Raw genomic sequence first — 11,585 nt, forward strand, 5'->3', positions numbered from 1 at the left:
AAGCTACAAAACATTGCTAAAAGAAATCAAAGAGTATAGAAATAAGTGGAAAGACATACAGTGCTCACAGATTTAAGACTTAGTAAATGTTAAAATGTCCATACTACCCAAAGAAATGTACAGATTTGACACAATTCCTATGAAAATCCCAATGGAACTTTTTGCAGAAATAGAAAAAAGTACCCTAAAATTCATATAGAATCTCAAGGGTTTGAATAGAAAATAAAATAAAATCTTAAAAAAAAGAACAAAGTTGGAGGTATTACACTTCTTGGTTTCAAACATACTACAATGCAACAGTATTTAGTGTTTCTGGCATAAAAATATATAAACCAGTAGAACAGAGCAGAGAGCCAATAAATAAACTCTTGCATATATGGAAAAATGTAGTCCCAAGACTACAAAATGGGAAGACAACAGTTTCTTCAACAAATGGTGTTGGGAAAACTGAATATTCACATGCAAAACAATGAAGCTGGACCTTTACCTTACACCATATACAAAAATTAAAATGGATTAAAGGCCAAAATGTAAGACAGAAAACTATTATATTCCCAGGATAAAATATTGAGGATAACCTTGGGCCATTGGATTTGACAATGATTCCTTAGATATGACATCAAAAGCACAGGCAATAAGATTAAAAATATTTTAATAATTAAAAAAGATATAGGGGCCAGGCATGTGGCTCACACCTATAATCCCAGCACTTTGGAAGGCTGAGGCAGAAGATCATGAGGTAAGGACATCGAGACCATCCTGGTCAACATGCTGAAACCCTGTTTCTGCTAAAAGTACAAAAAAAGTAGCTGGGCGTGGTGGCGCTTGCCTGTAATCCCAGCTACTAGGGAGGCTGAAGTAGGAGAATTGCTTGAATTTGGGAGGTAAGAGATTGCAGTGAGCCGAGATCGCGCCATTGCACTCCAGCTTGGGCAACAAGAACAAAACTCCGTCTCAAAAAACAAAACAAAACAAAATAATAGGTTGTATAAACAGGAAAAAATGGTAAGGTACTTTACTTAAATCTAGTACATTACTAATCACATTACATGTAAATAAAATGCACTCCAGTTAAAAGAGAAGGATGAAGGCCGGGCACAGTGGCTCACGCCTGTAATCTCAGCACTTTGGGAGGCCGAGGTGGGTGGATCACCTGAGGTCAGGAGTTTGAGACCAGCCTGGCCAACACGGGGAAACCCCATCTCTACTAAAAATACAAAAATAAGCCGGGTGTGGTGACGTGTGCCTGTAATCCCAGCTACTACGGAGTCTGAGGCAGGAGAATCACTTGAACCCAGGAGGCGGAGCTTGCAGTGAGCCGAGATAGCGCCACTGCACTCCAGCCTGGGCAACAGAGCGAGACTCAGTCTCAAAAAATAAATAAATAAAAAATAAATAAAAGAGAAAGGTCATCAGACTAGATAAAAAACAAAACCAAGCTAAGCGCTAACTATGAGACATATTTTCAAATATTAGGCTACAGAAAGAAGTAATTAAAATAATGGAAAAAGGTATACCATGCAAAAACTAGCAAAAAGCTGGCACTAATAGAAAACTAAATTTTAAGGCAAGCAGTATTACTGGAGATAAAGAAGATATTTCATAATGCTGTAAGGTTAAATTCACCTGGAAGACACAAAAATTCTAATGTTTCATGCACTTAATAACAGCCTTGAAATACATAAAGAAGATTTTATAGCCATGAAAAAGGGACAAATTTCACAACAATTTTTGTGGAAAATTTTAATACATCTAAGTAATTGATAGAAGAAAGACACAGAATATTCAGTTTTCTTGTATTTTTAGTTCACTAAGAGGTTTTTGGTGTTTTTTTTTTTTTAATCATGAGTGGGTGCTGAGTTTTATCAAATGCTTTTACAGCATCTATTGAGATATATTAAATTTATTAACGTGACTTATATTGATTTTTGAATGTTATATCATCCTTACACTCTGAATAATCCTCATTATCTTGGATTTGCTTTGCTGTTTTTCAGATTATGTCGTCTATGTTTATGAAAGAGATTAATCTTTTTTAAAGAATATCCTTATCAAGTATGGTATCAAGGTTATGTTATTAGAAACAAAGATGCAATACTTATAATAAACTTAGAGGCTGGAGATGATTTATCCTTCTCAAGAGTGGATTTTCCCTTTGTTCTAGGTGAGCCAAGGCTGAATTTTGGTTTTGGTGGGGCTCCTTCTACCTCTAGTTCACCCTGTTTCTATATAACCCTCCAAGGATGTCAACTAAAAACTCAATTTTTTCTCTGGGATCCCTCTACTGGTGGGTCTTAAACTCTAATGTTCATCTTCTCAACATCATTAACTGCAGAAAATTTTATTACTTTGAAAAATATTATTCCATCCAGGCTTTAGCTTCAAAATTCAGGAACTGTCTTGAGGAAAAACCAGCCATGTGTATGAGGTTCCTCAAGTCTTCAATTTTGTCTCTCTTCCTGAGAAATGCTAAAAGCTTTGCATCTCTGTTATTTAGGCAAAACTAGGATTCTCAGCTTCTGGTCCATGTCCAGAATTAGAAAATTTCGCAGGGTAAAAGTAGCTGTAGATCATTATTAGTTCTTCATGATTGTCTCAAGAATCATATCTCCTTTAATCCTTGCTGGTTATGGATCAATCTAATGCCTTTAAACAGATGGTTTTTTGAAAAATCAACTTCTCTAGTTCTCCATAGCATTGGTCTGCTGCAAGCAACTTCATTCTTCTTAGTAGCAAAAATTCTTATGCTACCTATTGTTGTTCTCTTTTCTTTTCCTTTTTTAAAAAAATTATTTTTATTATTTTCTGTTCCCTACTGTTAAGAGAATATATATATTCTATATGTATGTTTGCATAAGAAGTTTATAGTTTTTTATATATATAGTTTATACTGTATATATTATTTATAAATACAAACTTTTTAAGGTTTAGATATAAACTTCTCTATTAATTGTGTATCTAACTTTTAAAGTCTAATATAAATGGTATATTTCTTTTATTGGGCAATTCAAGGACTTTTAAAAACTTTAACATTAACCATATGTCTCTGACTTATATTAATGTTGTCAAGTACTTTAATTCTATATATCGTACCCTGCTAACCATTATTTTTGTTGTATACAGTCAATATTCATTTAGATTTGAACACAGATTTACCCTTTGTGGAGGTTGTTATTTCTTCATAGATGCCTGAGCCTCCATCAGGACATTTTTCTTTTGCTTTTAATATAGATTTATTGATGGTAAATGCACTGCTTTTATCTGAAAGTGTCTTTATTTTAAATTAATTTTAAAATAATGATTTCACTGGATATAGATTCATAGATCATTTATTTTCATTACTTTGAAAAATATTCCAATGTTTTGTGTCTTGTATGAGTCCATTCTCATTCTGCTATAAAGAACTGCCAGCAATCATTCTCATTAAGATGAGAGACCTCTGGACCTAACGAAGATTATAGACCAGAAGATCCTAAACTCGGAGCCTACTGCTGTGATTAGGTGTGACTTTTGAGAATTGATGGATGGGAGTGGGCATATATTGCATTTGGGAGGAACAGGAATAGTCATTGCCTATGGGGCAGACTGTGTTATGTCACATTTTTATCTCCAATCCTTCATTCCTACTGTATTCCTGTCCTTTGCCATTTGACTTTATTGTTTCTACTACTAAAGAGGTGGAATATATTTTCTCCACTCTGTGACTTTGAGTTTGGTCAGGTGGCTTTCTTTGGCCAATAAAGGAAAAATGATGGTGTGCCAGTTCCAAGCCTAGAACTGAAGAGGTCTTGTATGTTTCACCTGCTCTCTTGTACTTCTGACATGGACATTAAAAGTTCACACACATACACACAAAGCTCCCTTGGCTAGCTGCTAGTCCCACAAAGAAGATGAGAAACATGTGAAGCAGAGATGCCTTGGCTAAGGTGCTAAGCCAAACCCAGCCAGTGCAGTCCAGCTAGGAATAAACATACCATTATATGCCACTGAGATTTTTTTTAGCCTTTTTATTATGCAGAAAGAGGTAAACTTCTTGACTTATCTCTATCTCAGCTGTTGTGGTTTAGAGCTTCTCATACCTTACTGAGATTTTTCCAAGAGCCTCCTAACTAGATTTTCCATTTTCCCCTTTACCTTCGTGTCTGTTGTGTACACTCTACTAGAGATGTCTTCTTCAAATGCAAATGTGATTGTCTACAAGAAAGATCATGGTCCTTGGCATGGCCTCCTGATCCTTCCTTGAAAATGTGTCTCTTACTATTCCACATACGCTGCACTCTCATATTCCAGTCTCAGGTTCCAGAGAATGTCATCCCTGTTCGTGTCTCCGAACCATCACCTTCACTATTTTCTCTGCCTGAAAAACTCTACAAATCCTTCAGGACACTTCTTACATGTCACCTCTTCTGTGATATTTTTCCTTGACCTAAAGGCCATCATGCTCTCTTCTTTGCACTCAAACATTTATTTTCTACCATTATTACAGTTCTTATAGGATCAGGGTGATTTGTCTCACTGGACAGGGGCTGTCTCTGAATTCTCTCTATATGTACAATGTCTAGTATGATGCTTTGACCTCTGCTGAGGTGCAATATTATCTCATATAGATCTAATGTTATCAATTATTGAATAGTGTTAAACACATGTAAAGATTGTTGTAAATTATTGATTTCTGTGTGGTGTATACGGTATTCCTGATAAAACTGAAATTTGATTAATCATTATCCTTCCTTCTTTATGCACCAAATAATAGCATTTAGAGTAGTAGAATAAATTATGAACATAGAAAAATGACAATATTTGAAGATAGTTGACATGCCCTTGATGTGTAGATATTGTGATGTGTAGATATATTCAAGTGAAATCTGACAACCAGCACACTTAAAATTAAAATGTCAAAAATCAATTATGCTTCACTTTGCATTCAGACAAATTGAACTTTTCAAATTTATTTGAAGTACATCTTATGTCAAAAGACACCTACTCTATTTTTTGAATACTAGTAAAATGAGAAAACATTTTATTTCTCATTTTAAAAATGATCATCACACTAAATCTTTATCTGCCAAAATGAGACTGAAGAATATCAGAATGTCTAAATATTGCTGTAGTGATTGAACTCTCTTTTACAAAGTTGACAAAGAACAAAGTTGTCTAAATTTAATAGTAGAAAATTGCTGGAACATCTGCCACACAAAGGACCCTGTGAAAAAGAAGACTGGGGATATAGGTGTGAGCAGATCAGAATGAGTTTTGTATGACATGGGTAAGTTTAGACTTTATCTACTAAGCAGAGGCACATTTGCTTGTACATTACAGCATGAGGTGAGCAGCTATCTCTATCCTCACTCTTCTTGTTAGAAGATAATGTAGATTCTTAGCTAGGACCACCATCTTCAGCTTTGTTAGGTAAATGTAGCTGACACTCATTTTGTATTTTAAGTTTGAAAGGAGAATAGCATATCCTCTGAGTATGGGTATAAAATGATTTTGGTAGGTGAGTAGTATATCTGAGATTTGTAAGGTTGGCTTTTTTGGAGTTTCTCTCAAGATTATTGGTAGGTAATATTCAAAAGCATTTTCCCCTGGTTTGGGCAATGCCTGCGGGAGATTCTGTTTCAACCTATGCTTCAGTAGACGTGTTTCAGTTGACAGGGTTCTCTTTTGTTCCCTCACCTTCATTTTTCATCATTCATTTATTCATTTTGTGAACAGTAGTCACCGCCTATGTGCTAAACACAGGATCATACCAAAAAGCATGCTCATTGAGTACAGAAGACAGATATATCAATACAATAGAAACGTGCTAGGAGCAGGGAATGATTATACATACAGGGTATCATGCAGGCAGCAGAGAGGGATATTACATGCAACCTGCAAAGGCAGAGTGATATCTGAGAAGGCTTTATAGAGGTAGCAGGAGGTAAAACAGAAGGTAAAAGAGCTGAGCCGGGGATTAGAGATGAGTAGAAACAGGCCTGGTGAAGAGGGAGAGGAAGGAGGCTGCTATTTCCAGAGAGGAGGCTGGAGATGTCACACACAGGATCTGCAAGAGCCAGGAGGGCAGGATATGGGTTGCAGAGATGAACCAGGTCAGATCACCAGCAGTCTTTGGTGCAGGCCAAGGCACTAGGGTTCCTTTCTGAGGACAAACAGGAACCAATCTAAGGTTAAGCAGGTTGTAACATAATCAAATTTAGAAAAATAATTCTGACCACAGTGAGGAGAATGGATTTGAAAGGAATTAAACCAAGGGCAGGGAGGAGACAGTTTGATAGTCCAGGTAAGAAATGGGCCTGAACCAGCAAAAGAATGGAGCAAAGGTTTAGAAGGTAAAATAAGCAGATCTTGATTAAATATAGTGGATAAATATAGTAAATAAACTGAAATGCCTCTAAAAGCTACCTGTTAAACATCAGGTGGCCTATTGGTTTGAGAAGTCACTTTTATGCTTAATAACTTTCCCACTAGCTCTAGTTTTCAGAGTTTTAAGCATTAAAGATATGTGCAGGAATAACAGCTTCCAAAATCTATCGAACTATCCTCTCCCTTATGAACCAATGGATGTGAGTTTCTATGACTTATTTTTGACTACTGACTCATCTTTTAGTTTGGGGGTTAAACTATAACATGGTTGGAGAGGATTAGCCCTCTTTTCTACTGTTGCATCTTTTTCTCTGGTACTTTATTTCAGAGTTCCAATACTATTTTTCATAAACAATCTAGGTTACAAATTGCCCTTGCCAGGTTTTTGTACAGGGAGTATAAGCTTCTTAACAAAATTATCTTAAACAATAAATGTTTATCAAGTCTAGAGTATTAGTTGAAAAGAATGTTATGTTATGAAAGATGAAAAGAATGTCATAAAGTTATAAGGAATGTTACAAACTTATAATGTTATAAAATAAACATATGTAGACATATGTGTTTATTATCTACTTGTGAGTTTATTTTGTAATCAAGATGAGCAATATAACCTGAAACATAATATTTTCATTTAAAATTATCATAGAGGTTCTGAATCCCTTCTTTGCTCTTATTATATATAAATTAATCATATCAGTCATAGCAATGATTTCTTTGATACTGGGTCATCAACTCCCTATTATAAAATTATTCATATGGGAAGATGCTGACTCAAATTGTAAAGGCAAGGACCACACTGAGATAAAAACAGGCTGTTGACTATTTTATGTGCTATCGTGTGTTGTGCAGTAAATGTGCTCTCCTATTTGTGTCGTTATGGCTGTGTTTTGATCCCTAAAGCTGCTATGTTTCTTTGTTTTTTTCTTTATCTGAGAGCAACTGGTTCATTAAAATCCAACAACAACAAAAAGAAAAAATCCTGCTAAGAATGAGTCTGAACAACAATAACCAAAAGTTACACATCCTAATGTAAAGTAAAGCACATCAAGGTGAAGTATTATATTGTCACTTTACATTATCTGGGAGTTGGCTAGAAACACATTTAAATTTTGTTCTAACTAGTGTATTCTGTCAGTTAAATATCTAAAGGGTTAGTTATTTAAGCCATTTTGACAAAATGTAAAAAACACATGACAACACAACAGTAAAAACATCTTATCTAACTTAGAGTCTGTATTCATGTTTTATTTTTGCATAATGAATCAGGCAAAACTTAGAATCTTCAAACAACTCACATAGATTATCACACAGTTTCTCTAGATCAAGAGTCTGGGATGGCTCAGCGATCTATTCAGGGTCTCACAGGGCCACAATTAAGGTATTGGCCAGGGCTGCATTCTCATCTGGATGCTTGACTGGGGAGAAATTAATTTCTGAGGTCATTCAGGTTGTTGGCAGAATTCATTTCCTTGTGGCTGCATGACTGAGGGTCCTGGAGTTTTGCTGGCTGTCAGCTGGAGGCTGGCTGAAGTTTTTGACATTTGAGCCTCTCCAACATGGCTGGCTACATTATCAACCTTGTAAGGTTGTTTGGTGTCTTGTATGAGTTCATTCTCATGCTGCTATAAAGAAACTGGACCCTCCCATAGCAGCATTATTCACAATAGTTTAAAGGTAAAAGCAATCCAAATGTCCATCAACAGATGAATGAATGAACAAAATGATATATCTATACAATGGAATATTGTTCAGTCATACAAAGGATGAAGTGATGATACCTGCTACAACATGATGAACCTTGAAAACATTCTACTAAGTGAAGAAGTAAGACACAAATGGCTATATATTGTATTATTCCATTTACATTGTATTTGGAATACCCAGAATAGTCAGTTCTACAGAGACAGAAAGGAGATTAGTGGTTAGCAGGGTGGGGGAATAGGGAGTGACTGCTTAATGGATACAGGGTTTCTATTTGGGATGATGACAAAATTTTGGAACTACGTATTGATGATGGTCCCACAACACTATGAATTTACTCAATGATGGTGAATAGTTCACTTTCAAATGGTAAATTTTTGTGTGTATTTTACCATAATTTAAAAAATACATAATGAGATTCAGTGGCATCTAGATGTTGATGAAGGCCTTGTAATGAGGTCACCTAGAGAGACAGAATAGAATAAGAAGAGGAGCTATGACCAGGGTTTAAGGGATTCTAACAATTTAAGGACAGGTAGAGGAGAGTGCTTCAGTACTGGACATTGGAAAGGGGCAGCTGGGGAGGTAAGAGAAAACAAGAAAATGTGGAGGTCATGGGCAGCTACTGGACATTTTGAAACAAAGTGGTGGGATCAAAGCTTTTTCTTAGAAAAATCAATTTAACAATTATGTGCAAGGAAGATTGGAGGAAAAACTTTTTCTTAGGAAAATCAGTGTAGCAATCATGTACAAGGAAGATTGGAGGAAAAAATTATATGCAAGGCAGATTGGAAGATTGGAAGCCTGGAGTCGGGTGTGGCGCTTAAGGACTATTCCATGGAAAAGAGAGGTTGGATTGGAGCAATGTTATGGAGGTAGAAAAATTTGGCAGGGTGCTGAGGATGGCTAGAGAGAGAGGAGGTCTTAAAGCTGGATGGGCTCTTATAACTTGGTGGTTTGTCACTGGAAGTTTCATGAACAGGAAGATAAGGATTCAGTGTTTCTCAGACTACTGTGTGGGCCATTTTGAGCCAGACAAATTATCAGGTTTGTACCATTTCTTTGTAGTAAGATACTAAGTGCAAGAAATTTTTTCTTAAATATATAAATATATATGGATAGATAAGATAGATATCTATCATATGTGTGTGTGTGTCTGTATGTCTGTGTGTGTGTGTGCATTTCTATTTCAAATTTCAAGAGTCTTTTCCAAATTTAGGGATGACGCCATACTGTATTAGTCAGTGTTTTAAGTAAGTCACATAGACTTCCAGCTGTACCCTTTTAGATTTTAATGCAAAAAATTATGTGATTGTAGGGTTAGAAGGCATCTTAGGGATCATTGATCTAAACTTTTTTTTTTTTTTTCTACAACGATGGGAGACCAAGAAGGATCTTTCCATGTTAGCAGAGTCACCAACCCTGAGAGTCTTTTTCCTTCTTTAGTTTTTTTTACTCCCTCTATCAGTTGTCCCATTGACAATTTCTCCATGTTGTCAGATGGCAAAGGTATCAGAATGTAGTATTTATTTCATTTATTAATAAAGGACATATGAAATACACACTATGTACTAGCTACTGTTTTAGGTGCTGAATAACACATGAGTTATGACTCTAATGTTTAATTAATTTCCAGGACTCTTTTTGATATTACTTAGTATGATAGTTTTCTTGGCTGCACACACAAATAAAAAGTAAATAACGTTTTTTATACTTATGAGAACTCAGGAGGACTTAGAATAAATCCCACGTGGACATGGAATATGTATTTCAAGGTTTAGTTAATGTCATAAGCACATTCACTCAGCATCATCATTCTTTTTTTTTTTTTTTTTTTTTTTTTTTGAGACGGAGTCTCACTCTGTCGCCCAGGATAGAGTGCAATGGCACAGTCTCAGCTCACTTCAACCTTTGCCTCCCCGGGTTCAAGCAACTCTCTTGTCTCAACGTCCTGAGTAGCTTGGATTACAGGCATCCACCATCATGCCCGGTTAGTTTTTTTGTATTTTTAGTTAGAGACGGGTTTTCACCATGTTGACCAGGCTGGTCTCAGACTCCTGACCTCAGGTGATCCACCCACCTCGGCCTCCTAAAATGCTGGGATTACAGGTGTGAACCACCACGCCAGGCCCATAATTCTTTTCTATTTTAGATTTAGTGATAGTAGAGCATGGTCTAACTTGGTGTGGAGTCAGGCAATGGGCTCTCTTCTTTTTCCAGATTATCTGTTCTCAAAGCTCTTCCTTGATACTATTCTTTGAGACACTTGATTCCTTTTGCTTTTGTCCTGAACTTAAGGATTTTCACTTTGTCCTGGTATTTATCAAGCTGATGTTTGGTTTGATGTATATCTGCTGGCATGCAAGCATAATTTGACTTTCAATATGATTTTGGTATAAAGGGTGCCTTCATCTTGTGGCTCACAATAATGTCATTAGCTAACTCAGGTTTCATTCTATTTAGAGATTAGGTGCTTATTTATTAGATTAATTCATTCAATTTATAATGTGGCTAGAAGTTCACAGTCTTATCTGAAGTCTGTGCAGCTTCAGATTTATAATTTTTGGGGATGTATTAAAGATAAGAGTTTATATACCTTGTATAGCATGACACTTTTTAAATACTTTTATTTTTTTTTTGAAACAGGATCTCCCTGTGTGGCCCAGGCTGGAGTGCCATGGTCCAAACACAGTTCACTGCAGCCTCGACCTTTTGGGCTGAAGTAATCCTCCCACCTCAGCCTCCCAAGTAGCTGGGATCACAGACATGTGCTACTATGCCCGGCTGATTTCTTAATTTTTTGCAGAAACAGGGTCTCACCATTTTGCTAAGGCTGGTCTCGAACTCCTGGGCTCAGGCAATCCTCCTGCCTCAGCATCCCAAAGTGCAGGATTCCAGGTGTGAACCACCGTGCTCAGCCAGCACCATGACACTTTTGATAGGGTCTGTGCAGCATCCTGTAATCAGAAACATTAATTGTTCAGCAACAAAACAGAGGAATAGTGACATTAAGTGGGATAAAGATTCCTCATTATTTATACTTGTCATGTCTGGTTTGTCATCAAATGAGTTGCAAGAAAATTTTTGGTTTTCACAAGATTATGGATTTTGGAATCTCAGATAAGGACAGGTTTGCTGGCTTGTGAACAAGGTGACAAGACGTAGGGTCTGCCTTGCTTCATATTGTGTCCATTCGACCTTTCTTTATTTGTTGTAAATCAGCTCAGATGTGTTCAGATTTAAATTTTAAAAAGTGGATGTGACTGTCTCACTAATGTAAAAGTCTAGCAGGCAGATTTTGGACATGGTTGTGTTTAGGGCTCCAATGATGCCTTTGGCTGGGGTTTTCTTAATCTTTCGCATGCCTTGTGTTCCCAAGGTTTCAGTCTCTCCGTCGAATGGCCTCTGTCTGTATGCTTTAGGTCACCCCTTGTGACCTTTAGCAAAGATGGCTAAAGCGGCTCATTTTGCATTTTAATTTTTTTTTTCTTTTTTCTTTGGCTAGTCAAGTGAAGCAG

This window comes from Macaca fascicularis, chromosome 11, assembly GCF_037993035.2.
Source record: "Macaca fascicularis isolate 582-1 chromosome 11, T2T-MFA8v1.1".
Lineage (NCBI taxonomy): Eukaryota > Metazoa > Chordata > Mammalia > Primates > Cercopithecidae > Macaca > Macaca fascicularis.